Below are 14,027 nucleotides of genomic sequence, written 5' to 3' on the forward strand. Positions count from 1 at the left end.
GCAGGCTGACTTTGAGTTGGATCTACAGCAGTGTTCCGAATAATAGTAGTGCTATGTGACTAAAAAGATGAATCCAGGTTTTGAGTATATTTCTTATTGTTATATGGGAAACAAGGTACCAGTAGATTCTCACAAATCCAACAAGACCAAGCATTCATGATATGTACACTCTTAAGGCTATGAAATTGGGCTATTAGTAAAAAAAAAAAGCAGAAAAGGGGGTGTTCACAATAATAGTAGCATCTGCTGTTGATGCTACAAACTCAAAACTATTATGTTCAAACTGCTTTTTTAGCAATCCTGTGAATCACTAAACTAGCATTTAGTTGTATAACCACAGTTTTTCATGATTTTTTCACATCTGCGAGGCATTAATTTTGTTGGTTTGGAACAAGATTTTGCTCATTTACTAGTGTGCTTGTTGAAACACCCATTTCAAGGGCATGTCCTCTTCAGCATAAGGCAACATGACCTCTTCAAGTATTTTGACGTATCCAAACTGATCCATGATACCTGGTATGCGATATATAGGCCCAAGACCATAGTAGGAGAAACATGCCCATATCATGATGCTTGCACCACCATGCTTCACTGTCTTCACTGTGAACTGTGGCTTGAATTCAGAGTTTGGGGGTCGTCTCACAAACTGTCTGTGGCCCTTGGACCCAAAAAGAACAATTTTACTCTCATCACTCCACAAAATATTCCTCCATTTCTCTTTAGGCCGGTTGATGTGTTCTTTGTCAAATTGTAACCTCTTCTGCACATGTCTTTTATTTAGCAGAGGGACTTTGCGGGGGATTCTTGCAAATAAATTAGCTTCACAGAGGCGTCTTCTAACTATCACAGCGCTTACAGGTAACTCCAGACTGTCTTTGATCATCCTGGAGCTGATCAATGGGTGAGGCTTTGCCATTCTGGTTATTCTTCTATCCATTTTGATGGTTGTTTTCTGTTTTCTTCCACGTGTCTCTTTTTTTTTTTGTCTATTTTAAAGCATTGGAGATCATTGTAGATGAACAGCCTATAATTTTTTGCACCTGTGTATAAGTTTTCCCCTCTCCAATCAACTTTTTAATCAAACTACGCTGTTCTTCTGAACAATGTCTTGAACGTCCCATTTTCCTCAGACTTTCAAAGAGAAAAGCATGTTCAACAGGTGCTGGCTTCATCCTTAAATAGGGGACACCTGATTCACACCTGTTTGGTCCACAAAACTGATGAACTCACTGACTGAATGTCACACTACTATTATTGTGAACACCCCCTTTTCTACTTTTTTTTTTTTTTTTACTAATAGCCCAATTTCATAGCCTTAAGAGTGTGCATATCATGAATGCTTGGTCTTGTTGGAATCTACTGGTACCTTGTTTCCCATGTAACAATAAGAAATATACTCAAAACCTGAATTAATCTTTTTAGTCACATAGCACTACTATTATTCTGAACACTACTGTACAAGTGCTGACTCTACTTCTGCCTTGGATGTTTGCTCTTGACCACACCCATGATGCCAGGTGGCTCTCAGTCCATGTGAAGGACACGATCCAACTGTCTGCGACTCATCCAGAGACACATTCAGAGTTTGTGTCTGGACAGTTTATCATTAAAAAGAGGATCAGCTGCTTTTCTGACATTGAAACTGACCATTGCTGAACCCGAACGCCATGAATTTTTCTAAGACGAAGGTCAAAGGTGAGCAGCCCCCACAGAGGCTTGATTGTAACATTTTAATATGATGTCATAGAGCCGCATCAATGTAATGCAGGAGTGTTTTACAGAATGACTACAGAACACAGCTGACACATTATGGTGGGCGTGTCTGTCCATGCAGAGGAGGAGGAGCCAACATCCAGCTGACTAAAGCTGTCAGAAACCATCTGGACACCCTGGTGTCCTCAGTTCATGTCCGTCTATTCTGTCATGTTGATCTTCCAGTATTTCTGCTGCCAAATTGTCTTCATGACAGAATCAGAAACGTCGCTGATTCAGGAAAAATGTTGTTCACCTTTAAGACACTCCTTGTTCCACCTCCACCATCAACTTCTGACCTTACAGGTATAGTAGCAGACACCATGAACCGGTTCTAGTTAATAACCAGAGCTCACCCGGGTTTATTCACCCAACTATTTTCCTGCACTACACAGGCTTGGAAAATGATGACATACAGCTTGGGACTCCACCAAGGGTGGACGCATCTCCTCTTCTCTGCCTTATCTCTGCTCTCCCCCTAAGCTGCTGGCGGCGCAACTCATCTTGCAGTGGCCCGCACCCACTGTGCCTCAATTCGGATGACGGACTGCTTCAAGTTTAGAGCACATAAACAATGTCAAATGTATATGTGTTGTCTTTTATTTTGATGTGTGCCATTATTACAGTAAACAAGTAATAATTGTGGATTAACTGTTGTATTTTGTCTGAGGTAATTGGAGTGTAAACGTATTTCATTGTTGTTGCATTTGTGATGACAATGACAATAAATCTCATTCATTCATTCAACATACCCCAAATGAAATTCTTTACCAACGGCTGTAAATTTTGTAAGAGTCATTTTAGTGTTTACACTATTGTGTAAATAGACTTTTGAAAGAAACCTGAAGTACCAGCTGAAATGTTGACAGCAGTGTGTCAACTGTATCAAGGGACAGAATTTTGATGGAAATATTTTTTTTTTTTCTGGAAGCTGAAGTTCTTTTCCAAATCCTTAACGACAATGTGCAAGTTTTTTTTGAATGCCATCTCATTTGGTGAATTATTTACTCTAAGAAACCATGCAATTCTGGAACATGCCCACCTTTGGGTGAATTTCTTTTTTCTTGGCCAATAGCTGATATTTTACCAAAATTCAATATTCTACAATGAATAACAGAGTTTTGATGAATCAATCAAAACCATCAGAATTAAAATCTATCAGAAATGGGGGGAAATAAGTATTTTGGGTGAATTTTATTGTTTTCCCAAAGCAAACATCATTTGCTTACAATAAAATTCAAAATTTTGAGAAGAAGAATTGTGAACACAAGCACACAGCAGTCATAGAGCGTGAGGTGGGGGTACACCCTGGACAGGACGCCCGTCTATCACAGGGCCACATATCGACAATCACATTGACACCCACATGCACACCTACAGGCAATTTAAAGTTTTCACTCCACCTAACCTGCATGTCTTTGGATGTGGGAGGAAGCCGGAGAGAACCCATGCAAACATGGGAAGAACATGCAAACTCAACAGAAAGGCCACAGGTGGGAATCTGTCCCATGACCTTCTCGCTGTGAGGCAACAATGCTAACTACTAAGCCACTGTGCTGCCTCAGTGTAAACAGCGTTTACATGAAAATAAATAAATAGAATAAAACAAATCTGAATCAAAAAGTCATCACAAATGAAAGAATCAACATTTTGGGTGAATTTCACCCAAATAAGTTCAATGACATTACAACATTCAGAGAATAATAAAGTTTCCCAGCATGCAGCAGGACTCCTGACACAGACGCCATCTCACACCTCAACTACTGCAACACTTTACTGACATGTTAAACACCATGAACATCCAAACACATCACACCTTCACACCACCTTTTAGTCCAAATCTTCTGACACACTGACGGACACCTTTTTTTGTTTGTTTTTTTAATTTCTCTTGGATTTCTTTTTAATAGACTGCAACGGGCTCCCTCTGTAGCTGCACCCTAAATATTGTTGGCAGTGTATCTGAGGGCTCTCTTCAAGATGGTGACCGTTCCGTTAATTGCTGTTAAATGCACCTCATGGACAAATGGGTGACCAGGAATTGACTCGAGGTATTTCTTCACAATGCCTGTTGCCCCCAAACAAGTGGTATAATTATCTACAGGGATTAAAGTTAAAAAAAAAAAAAAATCCTCCTGATTTTTTTTTTTTTAAATGGCCAAATCATACGCTGTTCACCATCTACCTTTTTATGGAAACCCTTTTGTGATTGCATCCTCGGATATAAGGTAAAACAAGGTGGAGACAGTTAAGAAAACAGCAGTTTGTTCTGCTGAACAATATTATACGCGTATTTCACTCACTAACCACTGCTGCTCTTTTCTAATGCAGCATCATATCATAGAAAGACTTTAACCTCCACATTATTTAAATACTTCAGGATAAACATGATTTAAGGGGACAGATTTTCTACAGCTTTTACTTCATTCAACACCAAATAAAAGGATAAATGAAAAACTTTTTGTGAGCTTTTCTTTGCTGCAGTTTTCACAAATCTACACACAGCAGTTTTAATCTGAACAGCAGAGCTGCATCAAATACTTTAACACCGTGACAGAGTGTGAATGCAAACTCTTCTTAAGTTTGTCATTCGTGTTGGATGAATTTACTCTGCAGCACGTTTATTTATTTATTTATTTACTTCTGTAATGTAATTTAATAAGTGCGTTGTCTTCTTAAACACACAGTCATTAAACACAAACATGGTTCAGTATGTGTTGACTTTAAAGGTTCCTGGTTTTTAATAAAAGCTAAATTCCATTTATTCTGCAGGCTGGTGTAGACTCTATTAAAAAAAAAAAAAAAAAAATCTCCAAATATAAATTTTTTTGTTGGGTCAGGTCAATTTTTCTACTTGTCTTTTCACACAACTTGTATTGTGCTACTGGTCTTTAATCCAAAAAACATACATTGTGGTTCAGAAAAGTACACAGTAAAGGAAATAACAATTCAAAGAATGAAAAAAATAATAGTTCTCAGTAATTCAAATGGAACAATTTGAGTATTTATAGCACATTAATACATCGACTTGTTCAACCTTCACTCATTTCTGAGTTTTCCTAGTTTTGGCAGGAGCTTTGGAGCTATTGATAAGGAACTGTGATCATTTGTTTTTAGACAAATAAAACAGCATGAAATTTAATGTGTACATTAAGTAAAAAGAAATATGAAACCACTGTGCTATTTTCTTTGATTAATTGATAGTTTAAAAAAAAATCTTATTTAAAGTTGAGACTTTTCTTGTGCAGCTGTGTAGATATTTACATGTCCGTCTGCCATGCTGATATTAGATGGTTTACACTCTTAACCGCAATATGACACAATCGGCACTGATCCTTCTTTAACCATGTATTCCTTTTTCAGTTCTTCTGGGAATCATCCAGCCCTTCTGTGCTGCTTCCATCAGTCCACTCACAGTTTTTGTTCTTTTTTGGCTTGATTTTCCCCTGGTCTGTCTTGCCATCTTTGGTGCAAATGTCAGACTGTTGCTTTCTTGCCCTACTAACAGATCTCTGTTTTCTGCCAATGTAATAATGGAGGTCTGTTGGGATAAGGTCTCATTGTGATGTTGTGGTACCTTTTTCATGAATTCTTCTTCAGAATTCTTTAACTACTGCTCGATACTTATTATCGATGCTCTGTAGGCCTGGCTGATTTCTGTGAGCCTCAGACTGCCTTCTCTACAAGGGAGATATACAACCCCTGGCAAAAATTACGGAATCACCGGCCTCGGAGGATGTTCATTCAGTTGTTTAATTTTGTAGAAAAAAAGCAGATCACAGACATGACACAAAACTAAAGTCATTTCAAATGGCAACTTTCTGGCTTTAAGAAACACTATAAGAAATCAAGAAAAAAAGATTGTGGCAGTCAGTAACGGTTACTTTTTTAGACCAAGCAGAGGAAAAAAATATGGACTCACTCAATTCTGAGGAATAAATTATGGAATCACCCTGTAAATTTTCATCCCCAAAACTAACACCTGCATCAAATCACATCTGCTTGTTAGTCTGCATCTAAAAAGGAGTGATCACACCTTGGAGAGCTGTTGCACCAAGTGGACTGACATGAATCATGGCTCCAACATGAGAGATGTCAATTGAAACAAAGGAGAGGATTATCAAACTCTTAAAAGAGGGTAAATCATCACGCAATGTTGCAAAAGATGTTGGTTGTTCACAGTCAGCTGTGTTTAAACTCTGTACCAAATACAAACAATATGGGAAGGTTGTTAAAGACAAACATACTGGTAGACCAAGGAAGACATCAAAGCGTCAAGACAGAAAACTTAAAGCAATATGTCTCAAAAATCGAAAATGCACAACAAAACAAATGAGGAACAAATGGGAGGAAACTGGAGTTAACTTCTGTGACCGAACTGTAAGAAACTGCCTAAAGGAAATGGGATTTACATACAGAAAAGCTAAACGAAAGCCATCATTAACACCTAAACAGAAAAAAACAAGGTTACAATGGGCTAAAGAAAAGCATCTGTGGACTGTGGATGACTGGATGAAAGTCATATTCAGTGATGAATCTCGAATCTGCATTGGGCAAGGTGATGATGCTGGAACTTTTGTTTGGTGCCGTTCCAATGAGATTTATAAAGATGACTGCCTGAAGAGAACATGTAAGTTTCCAGAGTCATTGATGATATGGGGCTGCATGTCAGGTAAAGGCACTGGGGAGATGGCTGTCATTACATCATCAATAAATGCACAAGTTTACGTTGATATTTTGGACACTTTTCTGATGTTTGAGGATGATGAAATCATTTTTCAAGAAGATAATGCATCTTGCCATAGAGCAAAAACTGTGAAAACATTCCTTGCAAAAAGACACATAGGGTCAATTTCATGACATAGGGTCAATGTCAACGAGCAGATGTGATTTGATGCAGGTGTTAGTTTTGGGGATGGAAATTTACAGGGTGATTCCATAATTTATTCCTCAGAATTGAGTGAGTCCATATTTTTTTCCTCTGCTTGGTCTAACAAAGTAACCGTTACTGACTGCCACAATCTTTTTTTTCTTGATTTCTTATAGTGTTTCTTAAAGCCAGAAAGTTGCCATTTGAAATGACTTTAGTTTTGTGTCATGTCTGTGATCTGCTTTTTTTCTACAAAATTAAACAACAGAATGAACATCCTCCGAGGCCGGTGATTCCATAATTTTTGCCAGGGGTTGTATTCTGTCCATGCATTGATTTCTATATGTAACTTTGTAGAGGGTGTGGAGGGCATCTTCCTGGTTTTATTATCTAACTTATTAAGCTCACACTGTGGCCAGTCAACTATGCCAAACCAATACGTCACCACTGGTTTTGCAAACTAGTTTATGGCTGTGAACTTGTTCTTTGGTGTCAACTCTGAACTGCACATCTTTTTAAAGCAGTTTAGGTATTCCTTTGTTACTCTTTCTCTCATTTTAATTAGTTCTATTGTAGCATTTTCTGTGTATTTTTTCCATTTCTCTTGGATTTGTTTTTGTCTTTTTTCTGTCGTGTGTGAATTCTCATGTGTCTATACAGATTGCTTGTTTGTCCAAAACTTTTACCACACTCAAAACAAGTAAATGGTTTCTGTCCTGTATGAATTCTCATGTGTGTGACCTGAGTGCTCTTGTCTCCAAAACATTTACCACATTCAGAACAACTAAATGGTTTCTGTCCTGTATGAATTATCATGTGTGTTTTCAGGTTGCCTTTTTGTCCAAATCTTCGACCACATTCAGAACAGCCGAATTGTTTTTGAACTCTATGAATTCTCATGTGTGTGTTCAGAGTGCTATTTCGTCCAAATCTTTGACCACATTCAAAACAGCCAAATTCTTTTCGCCCTGTATGAATTATCATGTGCGTCGTGAGGTTGTATTTTTTCCCAAATCTTTGACCACACTCAGAACAGACAAAATTTCTTTGTCCTGTATGAATTATCATGTGTCTGCTCAGAGTGCTGGTTTGTCCAAATCTTCGACCACATTCAGAACAGCCAAATGGTTTTTGTCCTGTATGAATTATCATGTGTCTCTTGAGGTAGCTCTTTTGTGCAAATTTCTGACCACATTCAGAACACCCAAATGGTTTTTGTCCTGTATGAATTATCATGTGTCTCTTGAGGTAGCTCTTTAGTGCAAATTTCTGACCACATTCAGAACAGCCAAATGGTTTTTGTCCTCTATGAATTATGATGTGTCTCTTCAGGTTGCGCTTATCTCCAAATCTTTGACCACATTCAAAACAGCCAAACTGTTTTTGTCCTGTCTGAATTGTCATGCCTTTATTCAGAGTGCCCTTTTGTTTCTGTCTTTTACTCTGATCAGAACAGCTAAATGTTTTTATGCTTGCTTGCTTCCCCCTGTGTTTCTCTGAGTTGTTCATGTGAGCAGATGCTTTTACATGTTTAGAGCAATTAAATGGTTTCTTGGCGATGTTGCAATTGCTTAAACCAACAATACTGGCATTTTTTTGAGAGTTAAAACTTGACTGAAGTTCTCTGGTCTGTTTCCAGTCATCACTGTCATCAGTCTCACTTCCAGAACTGTCTGAACTCCTGTCACTGGTATCTGGTTCTAAATGACTGTTTGGACCTGAGTTGCTAGGTGGTTGTGGTTCTCCATTGTCCTCTCCATCAGCTTCTGCTGTCAGTGTTCTGTGTACAGATGAGCTGCTGGCTACAGGCTCAGCCTCTGTGCTCTCATCACTTCGGCTTTGATAAAGTTGTGATGACTCTGGTTTTTCATCATTTTCACTCTTCACAGGGACGGCGGTGAAACCAAACTTGGAGAGATCTGCCTCCTGTAGCTGCTGAAGCTGCTCTCCCTGCTGACTTATCAATAGCTTCTCTTCATCTTTAATGTCCTCCTGGTCAACACTCAGATTCCATTCCTGGTGTTCAGGGAGAGTTTCTTCTTTAATCACCAACAACAGCTGCATGTCTGTAAAGAAACAAATTAACAATAAATGTTAGAACAACACTCTTTAAAATAAAGTAACAGCGTGGTGAGTCTGACCTGATGACACTAAGTTATTGCACTGATGGAACTTATAAAGTGTAAATGTACATCAGGGTGATTTGTTTTAAATTTCACAAGTTTTAATTCACATCTTTGTCTTCCACAATTGACTACTGTAACGTTTTATTTTCTGGATTGCCACAAAATAGTGTAGGATGTCTACAGATGGTACCAAAATGCTGCTGCTTGAATGTCTCTGTGTTGTCATTGTAATGTATTTGTTATGTGTCGGACGCAGCTCGGAGAACCGACCAGCGTTTGAAGGACCCAGTATGAAATAAGCAGAGCATGGTACAAAGGCTAACTGAATTTAATACATAACAGTGATAATACAAAAAGATGCGGCCTGGCGTGGTGCGCTCCCAGCAGCGCTAACGGTCCGGAGCCAGAAGCTGTTTCGGACCCAAGGACCCCGCCGACACCCCCCAGGTGGCCGCAACAACCGAGTCTGTGAAAGAAGGAACCATTATGTGAGTCCACACTCTACACACAGAACACTTAAAGGTGTACAAACAGCAAACACTTCCTGGCTTGATTACTGATCAGCTTCCAACCTGCAGGCATGGAACATCCCGTTCACAAAACTCCACCGCAGTGGAAGCTGATACATGACTAACAAACAGCTCAATACAATAAGGTGTGAGGGACACCACATTTACTGACTGTATAAATGTTAGTCACAAAATCCAACGTACCTCAGGAAGTGTGCTGACGAGCGTGAGACCTCACCCCCTCCTCTTTCACAGACCGTGCATCAAACCTGGACGTTTCTCAGCATCCGCTGCTGATGAGATGGCTCCCAAGACGACGATCTCACCCGTCTGGTCACAAGGTCGAGTCTCTGGCAAATACACACTGTGCACTCCAGTCTTAAATGCCAACATGCTCCAATCCATCCAGATGCACCTCAGCTGTGAGTCCTGACGAGTCGCAGGTGATCAGGGTGAGGTCCTGACAGCCTCAGCAACACAGCCACTCAGTCCCAAATGCACGCCACCTGGGAGGAAAACAAAAAGACAAACAAACCGGCAGCCAGGCCCCCCCAGCCATATAACAGTATTTCCTGATTTTAGTCTAAGATTTTAATTCTGTGTTTTATGTGATTTGTGTCCTTTTGTAAATTGTTCTCTGCCCTGTGAAGCGATAATGTAGTGCAACGCCTAAGGCAAATTTCCCTAATGGGACAATAAAGTTGACCTTGACCTTGCTACAGTCTTGATGAAGACCAGGAGGTTTGATCACAGCCATTCTGCCTTCCCTTCACCTGCTCCAGGTTTTGTTGCTGACATATAAGGCTCTAAACATTTATGAACTTAATTATCTTACTGAACTTGTTCAGCCTTATGTGCGTCTTCATGCACTGCGGTCCTTGGATGCAGACTTGCTCTGTGTCCTAAGGGCTAAAAAGAAGTCAGCAGGCTTCAGAGCCTTTTCTTGCTGTAATGACCTGGTTGTTTGATGAAACTGTCCCAAACAAAGGGCTCGGAAGTCTATGCTTTAAATACAGAAAAGACAATTTTTTGAAATCTCATGCAGAGTCAGATAGATCTGGGTTCTTAATGAACGTAACTCACGCAGGAACTTCTTCAAAAAGAACCATGAACACATATACAGTGGCTTTTTATAGCATGCATTAGTCCCCTCTCCATTACAATGGGTGTACCTATTCTCACAATTGGTTCCTATTGGCCTCACAGTGACAGAGTGGTGGTCCACCCCATACGTGCTCAGTAATGCACTGAATCGGATTGTGGTGTTATGTCAGGCCATGTAGCTAGCTAGTTCAAACTGGAACACACAAAAACAGTACCTTGGGTTACCAATTCACCACACTGGTATCCTGTTGTTGTGCCTTTGCAGATAAGAGAAGTGGAGACTTTCTGTGTCTTCTCGTGCAGATAAGAGACCTTAGCAAGAGCACAGTAACACACTCGTGCATATAAGAAAACTGGAGATTTACTGGCAGTTAAAAGAAGTCTAAGAGCGGTGTAAACACTGATAAGAGAAATAGACACTGAACCTTATATAACCTTTCGAAACAGAATAGATGAGAAAAGAATAGTGGTAATAATATTTTGTTGCTCAACAACACCACCTTGGGAATTTCACTGAGGGAACTCTTTAATTGAACCAATTTAAAACAAGCCACTCATGTTCATCTGCAAAGGAGAGAGACAGAGAAGTAGTTCAAAATACAAAATAATTTATTAATAGGGCACCACAGTCTCGTTTGAATCCTGCATGATATCGCGGGATTTGACCACTTATGGGGACAGCCGGTCCCGTTGTGCAATGTATACACAGCATAAGTTCACATGGAAAAATGGTGTCCCGTTTTGTTTTCAGCTGCAATCACCAAAGCAGTCGCGAAAAGTGTTTTGGGTTTTTTTTGGTTCACAGTAGAGAAGGAAAGACAAGGAAAATGGGAGATGTGTTGGTAAGTGTTAGCCTACACAGCTAACCAGAGTAGCTGCGTTCTCTCACCTGCAAAACCGCCTCGACGTGTTTGTGTTCCAGGTCATAAGCAAACCGAACACATTCACTTTCCCACCGCATCGTCAATTTTTCTTTGCATTTTCACTTTGTTTGCGTGCAATTTGCCCAAAAACTCAGACAAAATGCAATATTTTTTCTTCGGAAGTAGAGAAATTACGTCATATTTTACCCGTTTAGTACCCGCCCTCAAACGAGACTGCAGTGTCCAATTGAAATTTGTTTTCCTATCTAAAAACCATCCACTATCTAAAATGTAATTTAATTAGGAATTATAATAAGAAATAAAAATGAGAACAATGGGATTAAAAAACACACACACACACACACACACACACACACACACACACACACACACACACACACACACACACACACACACACACAAAAAAAGTTAATAAAATAAGCACAAGAGAGCACCACAGCACTACATAATCCAGCAACAAATGCACCCCCCAGTCCAGCACAGACATACGTGGCACATCCAGCAGTATAGAACAAAGCAGCAGTGGCGTCCAACAGCAAATCAGTCTGCTGTCTCAATCCTCTCAACCGCAGACCGCCAAAGCAGTCCCAGACGGCACAATGTCGAAATCATCGCTAAGCAAGAACAACCTGCATCGAATGACCAAATGGCAACAAAGTGACGAGCAGCATGCAGCAAAACCATTCAAATAAATGCTTGACAGCTTCAAAGAGCCCACAGTAGTAGCCGGGATGCCTACCTTTCAGCACAGGAATGTGGAAATGGAAACACCAGACTAAGAACTGCAGCCAAGCTCTAGCAAGCGAAATAGAGACAGGTGCGCTCTGCTCGCTTTTGTGTGAGCATTCTCCTGCAATGATTTGCTGGAATCAGACACCAGATGAAAAACATCAGGGCCAGTTATCCATCCTGCTGCACTTAGCAAGGGCACAATGACACATTAGAACTGCCATGCTTGTATCTTGTGGACCAGACTGCCTGTTGGCATTTGAAATTTGACTTTATTTTAAAATATGTTCTATTGCCTGTAATTATTTTTATGGTTTTAAATACTTTCATTATTTTTGCTTGTACTTAATTGTTTTTGTTTTTACTTTGGGATATGGGGATCTTTGTTTATTGTTTGTTTTTTCTTGAATGAATGAAAATGAATGAATGAATGAATGAATGAAAATGAATGAATGAAAATGAATGAATGAAAACTGTTTATTTCGAACATTTGATACAACAACAATTACAAGATAGATCAGTAAAGACAACAACAAAAAAGTTCCTACTGTGTACCCAACATGTCCGAAAAGGGGTAGGGTGAAGCATCAGCTTATTTATCCCTACCCCTTCTTCCCCACAACCAGTAATACCCTTTGCCACATATACACATAGATTCCTACACACCTAAACCGATATCAATATATATATATATATATATATACACATATACATACACATACACATATATATATACATACACACATCAACATACATACACATATATACACATATATATATACACAAACATAAATATACACCTACACATACCTACTTACATACAAAATACTATATATTTACAAGCCGAAGCAAAAAACAAAAACACCCTAACCCTCATTACCCTTCCTCCTCCCTATACCCAGAAAAAACCATATTTTTGTACCGCTGTTTGAACTGGTTCATGCTTGGACATTGCTTGAGCCCCACTCCCAATCTGTTCCACATCCTCACCCCACAGACAGAAATACAGAAACCTTTAATGTTGTTCGTGCCCACTGATGCTTTAAATTAAATTTCCCCCTCAGACTGTAATCCCCTGATCTGTTAAAAAACATATTTTTAATATTTGCTGGAAGTAAATTGTTTATTGCGTTATACACAATTTGTACTGTTTGAAAATGAACCAAGTCTGTGAATTTTAAGAATTTGGATTGTAAAAATAGTGGATTTGTATGATCTCTATAGCCAGTATTATGAATAATTCTTATAGCTCTTTTCTGCATTACTGATAGTGATTGTGTTGTACCTTTATAAGTATTACCCCATACCTCTGCACAGTACTGTAAATATGGTAAAACCAGTGAGCAGTAAAGAATGCGGAGTGAGTTGTGGTCCAGAATATGTTTCGCTTTGTTTAGAACTGAAATGCTTCTTGACAGTTTACTTTGTATATGTTTTATATGAGTCTTCCAGTTTATCTTATCATCTATTATCACCCCCAGAAACTTATTTCATGTACCCTTTCAATATCTACCCCCCTCGACTTGTAACTGAACCTGTATGTCTGTATTACAATAGCCAAATAACATGTATTTTGTTTTACTTAAGTTTAATGATAATTTGTTTCTGTCAAACCATATTTTCAATTTTCCCATTTCTATACTGATCCTCCTCAGTAACTCCTGCAAATCCCCCCCTGAACAAAAAATGCTTGTGTCATCTGCAAATAATACTAATTTTAATATTTTGGAAACATTGACAATATCATTTATATAAATTAGAAACAGTTTTGGACCCAATACTGACCCCTGTGGGACGCCACAAGCATTGTCCAAGCATGATGATGTATATTCCCCCAACTTCACAAACTGTTTTCTGTGTTACTTAAGTAGCTTCTCACCCAGTGCAACACCAACCCCCTAATCCCATACTGTTCAAGTTTATTGATTAATATGTCATGATTAATTGTATCAAAAGCCTTTTTAAGGTCTATAAATATTCCAACTGAATGTAATTTGTGGTCTATGGCGTTTGTAATCTCCTCAACTGATTCTATTAATGCAAGTGATGTTGA

The 14,027-nt window shown here is 39.1% G+C and overlaps 1 long non-coding RNA gene across 1 annotated transcript; it reads right to left on the bottom strand.

Moving 5' to 3' along the window:
- Positions 1-5,059: 5,059 nt before the first annotated feature.
- On the bottom strand, positions 5,060-12,847 carry LOC117530336. Its single transcript, XR_004566326.1, has 3 exons — positions 12,838-12,847; positions 8,878-8,879; positions 5,060-5,186 (listed from the first exon to the last, which is right to left on the bottom strand). It is a non-coding gene; the product is annotated as an uncharacterized LOC117530336 (long non-coding RNA).
- Between the last annotated feature and the right edge of the window lie 1,180 nt (positions 12,848-14,027).

The sequence above is a fragment of the Thalassophryne amazonica genome, chromosome 18, assembly GCF_902500255.1.
Source record: "Thalassophryne amazonica chromosome 18, fThaAma1.1, whole genome shotgun sequence".
NCBI lineage: Eukaryota > Metazoa > Chordata > Actinopteri > Batrachoidiformes > Batrachoididae > Thalassophryne > Thalassophryne amazonica.